Source organism: Topomyia yanbarensis, chromosome 2, assembly GCF_030247195.1.
Source record: "Topomyia yanbarensis strain Yona2022 chromosome 2, ASM3024719v1, whole genome shotgun sequence".
NCBI lineage: Eukaryota > Metazoa > Arthropoda > Insecta > Diptera > Culicidae > Topomyia > Topomyia yanbarensis.
In genome coordinates this window covers 402,773,707-402,779,027 of record NC_080671.1, presented here as the reverse complement: position 1 = coordinate 402,779,027, position 5,321 = coordinate 402,773,707, and positions in this window count along the sequence as shown.

Sequence of the window (5,321 nt, the reverse complement as noted above, 5' to 3'; positions counted from 1 at the left end):
GATAACATAAAATCTCGACGTTTCATGCATTTTAAAGATGTTTGGCATCAAAAATACGAATTCGATTTCTGAAATTTCATGGGGTCCCCCCTTTGAAAAAAAAATTTGAGTTCCGGCTTATATGGGAATTTCATATGTGACCGGACGATTTAGTCTATATTTCCGGACCCATATAAGCGATCCGTACGAAATTTTATAGACATCTATGGGGATATTATAGCTATCATTTGGGACTAAGTTTGTGAAAATTGGCCCAACCATTTCCGGGAAACTGATGTGAGTTCGTAAATTTTGAAAGATGGCCGCTTTTCCCGGGCACTTCCGGAACCGTCTATGGTGGTTAATGTAGTCAACGAAAGTTTGGTTGGCCGTCGGTGACCTAGAACAGCAAATTTAAGTTGTTTGAGAGACATTTTAGCGAAATGTTTACCTTTTTTGCTTTCATCGGAGTATCGGTTTGAATCACAATTTGCTATGTGATCGCACGCCACAACCTGTAACTCCGGAACCGGAAGTCGGATCGGGATGAAATTAAATAGCCATTTACGGGGACGCAATACCTTTCATTTGAGGCCAAGTTTAGTCGAATCGGTCTAGCCATCTCCGAGAAACCGATGTGACTGTTATTCTGAATTTAGATACTTCCGCCGGGGCTTCCGGAACCGAGGATGGTGGCCAATGTGGCCAAATAGACTTTGAATGGATGTTAGTGACCTAATACTACAAATCGAAGCAGTAGTGGACATATTTTGGAAAATTTTTCACCTTTATACATTTATTGCAGAATTTATTAAAATCGACATTTTCTGCGTGTTCGTACTTATCACCCTGTAATTCCGGAACCGGAAGTCGGATCCATTAGAAATTCAATAGCAGCCTATGGGAACGTTGCACCTTTCATTTGAGACTAAGTTTGTCAAAATCGGTTCAGCCATCTCTAAGAAAAATGAGTGACATTTTTGGTCACATACACACACACATACACACACACACATACATACATACACACATACATACACACACAGACATTTGCCGAACTCGACGAACTGAATCGAATGGTATATGTCACTCGGCCCTCCGGGCCTCCGTTAAAAAGTCGGTTTTCAGAGCAATTGCAATACCTTTCTATTGAGAAAGGCAAAAAAAATGATAAAATAAGTTTAAACCTTTCCAACAAAAAGTCTAGATCATTTTTGGAAAAACTAAATATGCAGTGTCTTTTCGTGATAAAGTCTTCATGTACAGAGGTTTTATTAAAATCTGAGAGGGTGCTGCCAACTCTGAATGCGATTTAGCGCGAAATTCGTCAAATGCTTCAGAAACTAACCTCAGAATTCTGAATATAAAATTAAATTTCTTATGAATGCACTATATAACATATCTGACGAAAAAAGGACGAAAACAGAAATCAACGCGAAAATTTACGATAACGCTAAAGTTGAATTCAACGCAGTGCGTTGACGATGACGATGAAATCAACGCCAAATTCAATGTCGATAATGGCGCTGAATTCATCGTTATCGGCGGTAAAGTTGAATTCAACGTTAACAACCCTGGTGGCAACGCAACAGTTTTTCTCATGATTCGTTTGACTGTCGTATTACCAGGCAGCATGAACAGCAGTAGCGAAGAATTATTCGCTCCATGGCCCGTAGTCAAAACAAATTAACTTTTTGTGCAAAGAAAATAGTCGCCTAGAAACGAGCGATTTTTGTTGTTGTGTGAGCTTAGGTAATGGTACTATAAATCGCTCAAGTCAACCGACATGTCTCACGGCAAAGACAGACTTGTCCAACTTTACCATGAGCACCGACGTTCATTTTACCAAATACAAATTAAATACGCCAAGGTTCCATACAAAAGGGTGATCATTTTTTGACTCACCGAAAACTAGATTTAAAGAACCCTATGCATGAATATTGTTTGACAAGTTGCCAATACTGAAAAACAGTACGAAATGGCAACACGTTTTGAAAGATTCGATCAAAGCATGTCGTTCTTAGGTCTGTTTTTTGACAACATTTGTTTAGGTTTTTTTGTGAAAAATTTGGTATCATGCGATGTAAACTGCTGCCGGCCAGCATTGATTGTATCGTGAGTATGTATAAGGTTACAAATATTTACTGTGAATCTTCTAGCAAAACTAGACAGTAATAATGGAACCTTACTCCTGTTTCAGTAGATATTGATGGAGCAATCGCAGGATGAATAGCAGCCGATCCAACCAGTCTTGTAGCGATAGACATACCAAAACCATTTTGCTATCGTCACCGGTATTCCTTCAATCTAGCGAACGCTGCTTTAGAAGTTCAATGCTGCGTTGGTAATTGTCTAGTTTAGAGACTTTATTGATAGGTTAATTTTAACCTAAATAAACCGAATCCGAGTGCGGAAATGTAAAATTATTAACCAAAGTTTGGTAAACTGATAAAATAATAGCGACAGTGCTTTAACCAATGAGCTTATGCTGGGAGCTAGTGTGATGCGGCTTGGCCGCATATCCGCGGCCAAGGATCCGAAGGATTTGGGGTAGCGAAGTCGGACAGTGCACCAGAAAGCGATGTGGCGTAGCCACATTAGTCAACCGAACACTTACTACGCTACCGCTCAGTCGGCTTTTAACTAGCTATAGCCCCTATGTTTGAGTAAACCGGGTACACGAGAGGATCACAGGTTCGCTTGCAATTCCAACTACGGGTTAATCAATGTCTCGTCCAACAGATCCTCAGCGGCTTTGCGCCACTTCGGATCCTTGGCCTCGGATATGCGGCCAAGCCGCATCACACTAGCTTCCAGCATAAGCTCATTGGTTAAATCACTGTCGCTATTATGGGTATTATTAAGCACAAATTATTTTTTTCAGTTTACCAAACTTTGGTTAATAATGTTACATTTCCGCTCTCGGATTCGGTTTATTCAGGTTAAAATACACCGTTTTGGCAAAAATCCGCATTAAAATTGGACCTCTATCACTAAAGTCTCTAAACTAGACAATTAACGCTGCGTTCTCTGATTATTCTGTTGAACTCGTGAGGTTCACTGCTGTGCAAAATATCACGAATTAATTAACATCGTGTTGAACCTAATCAACACAATTCGTAGATACGCAACAATTTGTTCGGTACTCCACAAACGATTGGGACATGGAAGAATCAGGCATATTAGGGTAAAACATGGACGATAAATTGAGAACACGGCGAGAACTTACATAAGTGATCACGTTACCGGACAAGTCAGTTGAAAATGATACTGTCGAATTGATGTTCGTTTAGCATCTTACCCGTTTATCAACATGATCGCAACTTCGAAGTACTGGCCCTTAAAAGGATATTCCACGATGAACTGAAACCGTACAAGTAAATTCAATTTCTGTCCAAATAAAAAAAGCGTGCAATTATCATTGGAAGTGCGCTTAAGCTACCGGTTTGTACTGAGAGCCTAATCAGTTCGTTTTATCAATAAATGTTAGTTTGTTTAATCCGGCGTTCGCTTTGTTGATTTGGGGAATGTTGGCTATTTTAGAGTATAAAGAATTTAGAATACGTTGACAGTTTATTTAGAAAAAAATCAGCGTATGAAAAAGATGGCTGCTGAGCGAACTGTGTTACCTGACGTGTCAAGTCTGTCTGAGAAGTACGGTCTTATGAACATACCTTCAACAAATGAAACCCGACGCGCGAACGAGTTCCGGTTGTATTTCGTCCTATGTAGAGCCCAATATAGTGGGAATTACGCTTGAAGCAATGTTTTTACAAAATAAAAGTACTACTCAGAATAACTGTTTCACACTTACATATGTTAAGCCAATTAATTTGACTATCAGCCTTATATTACGCCTTATTATTATCAGCCTGTATTACGACGGATTGATTTTTCGAAAGAATGTGGTTCGATTGAATCTGACTCCCGTTTGCTTTTGCTGTCGTTATTGAGAATACAAATCACATTCGTTCGAAAAAGCGATCCGTCGTAATACAGAAGAAAGGTGAATTCGTGGAACAGCAGTCCTTTGGATACCTTCTATATCCACAGAGGCGCATTCTGCTTTTTGAGTGCTTGAATTTATTGCTTACCAAGATACTAAGATTAATATTCCGTATACGTCATCAAAATCTGACCAAAGATGACATTTTAAAATAAGATTTTTTGCTAAACTAATCTTGCTTTATGGGAATAACATTCAAGTTTAAATGTTGTAAAAAGATCAGTTACACCCATTTAATCCATTTGTGTTCACATGAACCAAGAGTTTTCGTTTCGTTTTCAGTTTTTTTACAGACACTGAAACTGTTTGGGACGTTACGATATTTTTTTATGTAGCATATACGCTTTCTTAGTGGTATTCAAACATTTGACAGATCAGGAAAACTAGAATAGCCACAGAGGGTTAAACTATTTTATAGTTCATTGTTGTAGTTTGTATAGTCCAAACTCTTACACGGTTAAATTGAAGTTCCTCAGCAAAGAAAGTTTTCATTTCTTGACGGCCCCGAAACCTTTCTCGTCTGTTTTCACCAAATAAACGTCCACTTTACCGTAGATAAACTGACCAACTTTGACGAGAAAAATCCATTCGGCAACGAAGCGCTATAGTTCACCATGGCCTGGCACACACTCCGTATGGTGTACGGATTTTTTTGACAGAGTTGGTCAGCTTAACCATAGACCAGAATCAGATACATTGACGTTATGAATTTTCACGCAGTTCTTCTAATGCATCATCCCGGATAAGGAAATCGTACATTGTGCTCGCACAAGGTTCTACCTATAGAAACGTCCGGATAACCACTGGCCTTGGCTACTTGTGAGATGTTCGTGATGGATATCGGATTGATTGGGGTAACTGGCGATTTAGCCTAGATTATAGCACCTGCAAGCTACAGTAGTAAATATAATCAAAAGGAAATTGATTGAATTAAACCGCCTTCCGCCTTTTTAATGAATATTCCCAACACATCCTTTACATAGCCTCCCTCAGACCTTCTCAACTTGTTGATTTGAACTGCCCTGCAAACTTTCATAAAATCATCGTCAAACATGGTTTGGATAGGCACGTGAAACTTTCTGAAATCGCTCTAACGGGCGAAGCATTTTTCGCTAGTGACAAATCGTTTCTGATTTTCTTCCTTGTATCCGACTAGAAACGCTGCTGATATGTTGCCGGAGCTGCTTGAATGTGATTTTTCCCGATATTTCACACTTCTTTTGGAGAGTCTCTTCTGAGGTGTTGTGATTTACTACAAAATGACATGACATATATATTTTAGCCGACAAACTTATCTTAAACTTACCTTCCCACAGAATGTACTCTTCGGACGGCA